The following is a 10,207-nucleotide window of genomic DNA, read 5'->3' on the forward strand; positions in this document are numbered from 1 at the left end:
TAATAACTGGGAAATATCTGAATGGTAATGTACAAAATTGTTCCCACTTCTGCTTCTAAAAGGAATTAGAACTCACTATCTCACCATAACTTTTTATGTTCCGTTTTTCATGTGTAGCCCTCCTTGATATACTTCATTTTCAGAGGTAATGTATTACTCTCAACATCTTGATATTCAGTATTATCTTGCACTTCAGATATGATCTGTTTCATTTCCACAGAAACTGGGATATTATGGATAGAATGAAATTGGCACATAGGATTACTTTGATTTAGATCCCCTGTGAGGAGTATTTCCTCTTAACAAGGAAAATGTTTTTCATGGTAAAGCAAAAAGCATGCATAGAATGGGGCTGAGAATAAGTATCTGCTAAAGTTTTCAGAAATTTTTGTGATTAGCTTGTTCGTATGTTTCAGAATGGCTTCTTAAGGAAATTAGGTGCAGTTCCAACTTTCTGTCCTTCTTCTTTCAGTGCTGCTCTGTCCCCCATCCATCCCACTTCCTCCAGCTCCTGGAGACTTTTGAATTATTTGCTAATTCTGTCTAAATTTGAAAGAGCAATATAAGCCTCAAAGGCAAATCCACTCCTACGTGTTTTGAAAAAAATCAATGGCTGCATAAAGAAGACAGGCTGAAATTAAAGCCTCTGCTGGGGGAAAGGCAGCAGACTCAACTTTCTTTCTACAAGCAGAGCAGAACAGGCATAGCAGGGTGCTAGCACACACGCCTATAGCTCCGGACCAGCCGCGGCACGGCTTGTCTCATGCCTGGAGATCATACTAGCAGCAGCATGATGGAAAATTGAGATTATTGTGGGTGGCTGTGGAGTTAGATTAAAAAAAATATAAATAATTAATTGCATTCCTTGTTGAATCACACGTTTTCATTGCATTAAATAGGTTGTCTATTAGTCTTGTTAGGCCAAAAAGCTGAATATTGTGTCATTACAGTGTGAGTAAGTGTGTTTGCTTTTCTTATTCTTGTTTTGTCTTGTAATCTGCACTTTTACGTGTTATATTATTTTACTGGCATTTTTGGTCCTGTTTTCTGTTACAGTTCCAATGTCTGGACAGCAGATATGCTTACAAAAGTCATGGCGTATTTTCATGCCCAGGAAGTTATGTTTACTCTTAGCAGCCTACAGGTTTGTGCCATTTAAAATGCATGAAAATTCTTATTTAAAAAGGAATTAAAAAAGCAACCTATGTCTGTAACCAAAGCTAGGTTGTCAATAGTAGAGATAACAGATCTACAGTGTAGCAGATAAGTAGAAAATGGGAATAGGTTTTTGGTTGTTTTTTCCCCTAAGATTGCAGGAGTATGCACAGCAGAAATAATAAGAAAGAAGATCTCTTTGCTTTTTCTCTGATGGAAAGCAGAATTTTCAGGCTTAGCCATTGTTTCTGAATTGAGTGTATCCACATGCTGTTTCTCCACAAAACGGCAAGTTTCTCCCAGATTGTGACCTTGGCTGTAGTTTGCACTACTTCTGGTGGAATGAGGAGCTCCAGAGCATCCTACAAAACACATCCACTTTCTAAGGCTCCTCTGAACTCTGTTTTTGTAAATTGTGGATGTGTAAGTGATACAGGAAGAAGTCCTTGTTCTTTATCCCTGGTCACTGTGAGAGGTTACCAGCTGGTTTAAGTGCAGCTGTGGCTTCATCACAACTCACCCCCTCCCTGCGCGCTTGGAGAAAGGAAAGTGCCCAATGTGCAATCCCTGAGCCTCAGGTGATCCTGAGGTGATCCTGATGCCCCTGGCATCCTCAGGTGATCCTGATGCCCCCGGCCGTGCATCTCAACGGCGCAGACCTCCCAAGCTCCATTTCACTGCCGCAGCCCACCCAAGGCTACACGAGACTAACGCTGCCTCTTCCCATTCGATTAAGTTTATTAACAGTTTAGGGCTGTAATCAGGCCTGGACCCCCTGGGCAACAAGGACCCAACTATATTCATATTTCTTGGTGGCAATGCAAGCTGAGCAAAGACAACAAAGAACAGTTTCAACTCAAATTCCAAACCAATTCTGAAATAATTCTGTCAGGAATTAGAAGGGATTTTACTCCAGCCTGGTGCTAATGAGCCTTACAGCACTTTCTGTTCCAATGTTATAATTCCCCTTAGATTTTCAAAACAGGCATGAGATTGTTAGCTGGTAATGCAGTTTGATGTGAGAGACAATATTTTTGCCTTACAACCTGGTACAGACTTTTCCTCCCATCTGATTGCACATTTCCTTCCTTTTTTTTAAGTAATAATGATATGCACACAGTACCTGATTTTTTTTTTTGAGCTCTTTAAAGGAAGGTTTCATTTTCACAGCTCTGCTGCATGAAGCAGAAAAGCATTATTACTCTTGTTTTATGAAGTGAGAAACTGAGGCATTGTTGTTAAATGGCTCACTGGAGACGACTCGCTCATGAAGCCAAGAATAGGATTCAAAAATTACTTCTTTCAGCATTACATTCAGATTATTTTTGTTTGCAGTTTGTGTTGAATATAGTTCTTGTAGTCATTGACAACACAGGCAATACAGGAGCTAAGCACTTCCCTCTCCTTAAATGGAGATTTTCGGGGAGTAAAAGATGCCCATAGTACAGTAGTACGAGTTTTATCTATATTACGCATATTTTTCTATACTTCAGATGTCCATAAAAAGTTACCTGAAGAGCCTTTTATACCAGCCTAGGCAACTACTGTCCGAATTTCAACAGCTTGATCAGCAGCAGTTCCAAACTGCGATGAAGTATCTCTTCAACATCAGAAAGGACCATCTTGTAAGTCGCTTTGCACTTGTGAAAAATAAAAGCTGCTGTCAAATGGGCAAATGGGAAAGGGCTGGGCGGGGGGTCTCGCAGTGCACACCACCCAGTTACTTAGCTGGTTTGGATTAGATTCCAGGAGCCCCGCTCCTTAGGTTGGGCTTATTTTATTTAATTCTTGTTTAAAAGTTTGGTGCCGAGTCCAAGCTAATTGTCTGGATTTTCTCTGTAATCAGTGGAAAAAAAAACGCATCTCCAGAGCATGATTTACCTTCCTATGCAAGTGTCTGAGGTAGATAGGACCAGACGATAGGAGCATCTGCTTCTCTTCAGTGTCTAGAAAGAGAACCAAGAGGACTGAAGAAGGTGAAATTATCTTGCTAATTAGTTGTGGAGTGTGCAAGTGGATTGTTAGGCAATTTGGAGAGGAGGCAGCATAGCACGTTCACTTGCCTCTGGTGCGTTCCCTGTGTAACCCATCTTAAAAGCCTCACTCAAAGTCAGCGAGGGGCACCAGGGAGGTCCCCACCGCAGGGGTGGGATCACAGCCTGGTGTCCGAGAGCACTTGAATCTGGGAGAAAGGGAGAGCGTTTCCCCCAACGCACGAGGCGACTGCCCAGAGCAAGGGCAGTATCATCCAGCGCTCAGACGATGGTGGTGCAGCCCCTGCTCACGGGATGGGTGTGCAGCACACACTGCAGCCAGCGCGGCACAGCGTAACTCAGTAGCTATAGGTTTTGTCCTCTCAAACACCTTGCCCAGTCCTTCCAGGACTGATAGTGTCGCACGAGCAGATGGCCAGGCTGCGACTGTGGGCTCTGGACACGCTGTCCTGGACATGACACTCGTGAGAGGAGCAACCTCATAATCCATCCCCAGCCAGGGAGACTTGTTTGCTGGGCTTGGCTCTCTGACCTTGCCCCATCTTCTGGAAGGGATGTTTGTAGTAATGGCTGCAAGAAATACTGCATGGGGAAAGGTCTGTTCTAGAGATGTCTGCATATTAAATTATATATGAAATGATACCCATTCCATCCCGATATCCTTTCATTTTCCAAGTAACTAATTCTTTCATGCGAGCGCACACTATAACTTCAACCATTTGGATTATTTTTCTGGTTTGCATTTTGATTTTATGAAAACATTCAAGATGGTCTCTGGCCAATGCCAGAAAGGAATTATATGAAATAATGCAACCAGACAGAATTTTGCACCATATTTTTTTGTAGAATGTTTTTTGTCAGGCCTCAAAATGAACAGTATATTGAATGTATATATATATAGAAAGAGACATTCAATATATGAGTATACTGAAAGAGACATTGTTTAAACCCTTTGTTGCTTGCAGGAAATGGGAAATATTATTCTTGATTGGGACAAGACTAAAGAGAGAATTTTTCAAAGTCCAGGAGTAAACAGGACCTTGTTCCTTATAACACTGGATAAATGCTTTCTGGCTCTGAGTGCTTTGGACTGTGTGGATATCCTAAGCCAGGTTTTGCGGGTGTCAGGGGTGAACTATCTCCAACCTGATGTCATTGGGAGCCTCCCAAACGTTCTGCCGGAGGATGCCTTCAGAAACTTGTAAGCCATTTATTTTCCAGACACAATTAATACTATGTAGTATTTGCTGACTATATATGCTTTTAAAAATAGGTTATTATATAGTCTCAGTCTATTTTCCAGGTACAGCTTTCTGCTTATGTGATGCTGTTTCTAAAAGCATTTATCCAAGTGTGTAATTTAAAAAAAAATAGTTAACTCATTAGTGAACTTACATGTCCTTGTATCACTTAGATCAACAGTATTCAAGGACCTCTATGACAAAACCTCAGCAAATACACAGAGAGCGCTGTATGGCTGGATGAAGCAGATGCTACAAAAATCCTACAACATGAGTGGTACGTTATGTACAAAGTATTTTCTTCTTGCTTATCATAAGAGAAAAACAGTTGGCAAAAGGCCTATCTGTTATACTGAATTGTTTCCTAAATTTAACACGTCTGTTTAAGAGTAGCTGTCTTGAATACCTTTGCTCCAGAATACAGTAAACATAATATATTTGTTATTCACGGCAAATAGTTCTCCAAAGAGGCTTGCTCTTCATCTCTTCTGCACAGAGCTATACACAAAATCTTTGTACTCGAGTCCTTTTTCTAAGACTTAAATAGGATCCAATTGTCAGGTACTCTGCACAGGGGTGTTGTTCACTTCTGACCTCCTATTCAGACTAGAGAAATAGATCTGTCTCAGAATACATTAGACAATGCACTGTTTAAAAATACAAAAGAAATGCAGGATGTTGTGAAAGTTCTACTGCACATGGCACCGGCTTGTTCAAATGGCACAAGATAAAAACAAAGCTCATTAATTCTGATTTTATGCATTTTACCACATCTGTTTGCCTTGTTAATGTGTCTTAAACAGATGTGCCACAGCTGGGACAGTGCAGGACAGGCTCCATGAGGGGCTGTAAAGTGGCAGCGGCACTGAGGCATCAGAGCCAGTGCTTGGGTTTCACTGAACATCCCGGCAGTGCTGTCGTGGGAGCATTTTAGACTTTTACATGTGTATGTTCTTCCTCTTTCCCTGGAAATCAAATGCAAAATGCTCACTTGCTTCACTGGAGCTAAATTTGGCTCCTGGGACTTCTGCTGTTTCAAAATACCAGAGTAACTCGTTAATTGGTAGAGAGAAGTGGATGATGCTGCTGAGGTGGTGTTACTGCCAGTGCATTACTGGGGAAGAAGGATGCAGGATGTGCCTGATGATACTCAGCAGTCCTGGGAAAAAACCCCTCGGCGTCAAACAGCTTTTGGGGATCATGGGTTCCCCGCTTGGTAACTGCAAGTCTGTTCTGCCACAGTCAACATTCTTAAATTGCGATAGTTTTTGTTTAACTCTTCTGTCATACCTTCAAGTGTCCCAGCGTTCTTGGCAATGGGAGATAGTATCGCTGCAAAAACGGGAGGCTTGACAGACAGGTCTGCTGGGAACATCATCTTGTCTCAGCTAAGGAGCTTAGATCTGTGCTTTCAAAAAAACCACTAAAAGGGGTTTTTCAGCTTCTGTTATTTATAGGCTGTTTTTTTTCAGATACTGAAAACTCTGCAAAATGCGCTGATGATTTTATTTTAACAGAGTTGTATCAGCACTGCTAAGGAATACGTTCAGAGCCACCACATGTTGAGACATGCAAATTAGGACACTTTGGAGAAAAAACTGTCTTTTTGGTTCAAAGTACCCATCTAGTCCATGAGTACATTTTTCTCAGGGATATTTGAATCATGGTTTCATTTTTCAGTCCTTGGGAGAATGTTACTAAATGAATGACATTTTTAAACTATTATGCAGTATTTTGTAATTTTTGTCAGCCTATTTCCATATAGGTATATGAATGTTTTCCCATTTTCTCCATTATTGCTATTGCATATTGCTGAAATGAGTGGTATCATCAATAATAATATAGAAGATGTATAAAGTGTTAGAAAGTATCATGCCTTCCTGGTGTTCTTAAATAATATATTTGATTAGGAAAGCTGAATTTAAAAAGCGCTACTATGAATTTAATGCTATTGGTTTAATTTTTCCTTTCCCATACTTTATCCATTTTCTGTTTCAACAACATAAAACATTAATAATTTTCATATGAGAAAATTTGAGACATTTGGATGACTATTTCATTTTCATTAAAAAAAGTATGAGCTCATAAAAGTGTGGTGCTAAAATCTAGCTGATGGAGGGAACCTGACTCCCTCTGCTAAGGATTTTTCTGATTTGCAGATATTTTTTTGATTATTTACCAATAACAATTTTTTGGGTACGATATCTTTCAAAAATAATTACTGTCTTAACATTGTAGTGAGTATTTATTTGTACAAAACAGAGTTCAGTGAATCAACTTCTTGGGTCAGTGCAGAAAACTTATGGATTTTGGGAAGATACATGGTCCATCTCCCATTAGAAGAAATTCTGAAAATCAGTCTGAATGAAGTAAGTAACAACATGTAATTGAATATATCATTGTCAAGTGATGTCAGCTACAAACAATATGAACACAAATGCAAACTTAAACATGAAAAAGAAGTTTATATATTTTAATTACTTAAATAGAAATTGAAACCAAATCCGTTGTCGACCAAATATTCTTCTCTTTTTGGAATTTGAAAGTGCCTGTCATTAATATGTAGTTATTTATCTGTATCAGACTTCTTTGACTTTTATGGAAAGAAAGATAGGGACCAATGATAGAAGACTCTCAAATTATTTGACAGTTTGTCAGAGGATCGCTCATTCAGCTTTGCCTTCAAAAATACTGTATTATCCAAATCTGTCTTTTTCCTTTCTCTAGAACATGAATGGATTCAATTAATTTAGTGTCAAACATATTTTATTGGATGTAATTGTTTCATAATCCTGACACTTGATTTTCTTTGTATTGGTCAGGTAAGACTGTTCATTAGCTACGACAACGCCACAAAGCAGTTGGACGCAGTGTATGATATCACACCAGAGCTCGCACAAGCTTTCCTGGAAAGAATAAACTCGTCAGGATTTGATATGAGAAACGCTTCAACTATCTACAGGCAAGACTGCTTTTCTTTCTCTTTTATAGCTGTGTATGGAGAGAACGAGTAAGTAAGGAGAATAGAGAAGGGCAATAAGTAGCTGATGAAATTGTTGATATGGCATAGCTTCTTCCTTCCAGCAGAAAAATCTAGGCTGAAATCCAACCCTGGTTAGCAACAGTGAAGAATTGCTACTTCAGGAATTTTTGGAGGTGTGCCTAATTATCTAATGCTTTGTCTCCTGCTCCGCAGTGAGGAGTTGTCTGTAGCATTCATAGCAGGACTACAGAAGTATATGGGGGACCCAGTCGGAGCTCCATCACGTTGTACACTGCATCAATAAAACAAATCGGGACAGCAGGACATGAGTTGCCTTGGCTGTTTGAATCACAGAAGATGGGGGTGTTTTGTGGAAATCATGTTACAGATAGGATTTAAGGAGGAAACTTTAGCTCATGCCAGCCAGGAGTGCAAGTGGTTTTTAATTGGCTTGGATGTCACCAGAGAAGTCACACAGTGAAGGGTTGTAAAGCCCATCCTGTGTCCTCTTCACATCCTGCAGGGCAGACATGAGCCATGTTTAAATGCACGTGACTAGTGCGTCTGTAAGCAGGAAACTGCATTTTCAGGGCTGTTAAAGCAGCACTGAACTTTAATAATAAAAACCTGAACCTGAAGGGCCTCCAACCTAAGAAGGACTGTAGACCTGTTGAAGGGAGTCCAGAGGAGGCCACGGAGATGCTGGGAGGGCTGGAGCCCCTCTGCTGTGAGGACAGGCTGAGAGAGTTGGGGGGGTTCAGCCTGGAGAAGAGAAGGCTCCGGGGAGACCTTAGAGCCCCTTCCAGTCCCTAAAGGGGCTCCAGGAAAGCTGGGGAGGGACTCTTGATCAGGGAGGGGAGCCGTAGGACGAGGGGGAAGGGTTTGACACTGAAAGAGGGGAGATTGAGCTGAGATCTGGGGAAGAACTTCTTTGCTGTGAGGGTGGTGAGACCCTGGCCCAGGTTGCCCAGAGAAGCTGTGGCTGCCCCATCCCTGGAGGGGTTCAAGGCCAGGTTGGAGGGGGCTTGGAGCAACCTGGTCTGGTGGGAGGTGTCCATCGCAGGGCAGGGGGGTGGGACTGGATGGTCTTTAAGGTCCCTTCCAGCTCTAACCATTCCATGATTGTATGAAAAGAACAAAATAAACTGTTCTTACTCATAAATATGCAGTGAGGAAGAGCTACCTGTGAGAAAGTGCTGTACTCCACATTTACATATTACTGTCGTATAAATGGATGTATTCAGTCCCAAGACACCACTGTCTGAAGTTATTTGTAGTCTCCTTGGGGGATACCATGGCGTTTTAAACTAATGGAGAATATGCTTTATGGCTTCAGAGTTCCTGTCATTACTGCAATGTAACTCGCTGACTTCCATGAAGTATTGCTGATGGTAGGAGACGTAAGCGAGAGAAGAATTATGCCCACGCTCTAAATTTCAATGTCAAGAATCTTAAAAATTATTTTACCACTCATGAGAGGTGCCACATTCTCACAGATGAGAGAAATGTCATGCTCCATAATCCTTAATATATTCCGCTTTTACAACACACTTATTTTATATTACTCATTTTAACCATACTGATGATTTAAATGCACTTTTACTTTTAAGAAGTAGTATTATTCATTGCTGCTAATCCCAAAGGAGATGAAGAGCTCTTGGTGGCTATGCAATAATGCATCAGAAGGTAATTATTTGTTATAAAAATGCAGTTATAGATGTTTCTTTGATTTGTATGTTAGTTTGATGATGTCCCATGAATCCAGATGGGCTGCTGAAGCAGTGTTTTGTTATATCATTAAGCAGGTTGTTGTAAGAGGCGCTAGAAGGACTAACAGCTAAGCCTTCCTGTGCTGCAGAATTTGTGCTAGTGCTGCAGCGTTGCTGTTGATTTCATTCACACCTGGATGTTATTGCCTAGACTCTGCCTATGCCTGCATCACTGAATTGCTAAAAACGGAGACGGGAAAGCTGGGCTTTGTACGTTCTTGTCCTGTGTAAATTATGACAGCAAAGGCTCGTTGTTTACAGTGACAGGGGATTTATTCAGGCTTCCCACAAACGAACTCATCACCATCACTGCGCAGCTTAAAGCCCAGAGGAGCGATTCACAATTCAGACCTGCTTTGCAGGGCTGTGGGTGATGGCAGTAACAAGCACAAGGCCAAGGTCGGAAGGTGCTTGCCCTTTGTAGTGTGACTGCTCTCCACCAACCGTGGCTGTGGTTGCACTTCACAGAGGTTAATGGAAATCATGACTTTAATGTTAGATCGCGGTGCTGTGGAGGAAACTGACCTGGTTCACAGCCTTGCAAACTGCTGTGCGGGCACAACTGAGACAGAGCCTCAGCGCATTTTCTGCTGGCCAGTGTTGAGTTGGACAGGTCTCCATCCATTGGCCAGTCATACGTTTGATGTGAAATACAGCAGGATTTGCCTAAACCCGAAATGATAAAGAGGCTGTGTGACGCTCTAGCTGCTGCTCTGGCACAGGAGTGAGTTACGCTGCATGTGAAATCCAAGCAGGATTTAGAGTTCAAAACATCCAGTCGATCCAGATAAGAACTCAGCGAGCCACTTCCAGAGATTCTGTCCTTTTCCAAGCAGAGATTATACTGCATGTTCTGCCAAGGGGAGTGGAGTCATTAGCTGGGAAAATCCAGCCACAGACAAATGGAACCAGGAAAGTTGAGTTTTTGACAGCACAGGCAATCTGGGTGGAGTTCGGCTGAATATGGAGAGCGGTGCATATGTCTCATACCCAAATTTCAGGCCATGTGGAGTTTTAAAGATTGCAGCTTAAGGCGTTAGTGACAGATAGAAGTTACTCAAGTTT

The sequence above is a fragment of the Numenius arquata genome, chromosome 14 (assembly GCF_964106895.1).
Source record: "Numenius arquata chromosome 14, bNumArq3.hap1.1, whole genome shotgun sequence".
Taxonomy (NCBI): domain Eukaryota; kingdom Metazoa; phylum Chordata; class Aves; order Charadriiformes; family Scolopacidae; genus Numenius; species Numenius arquata.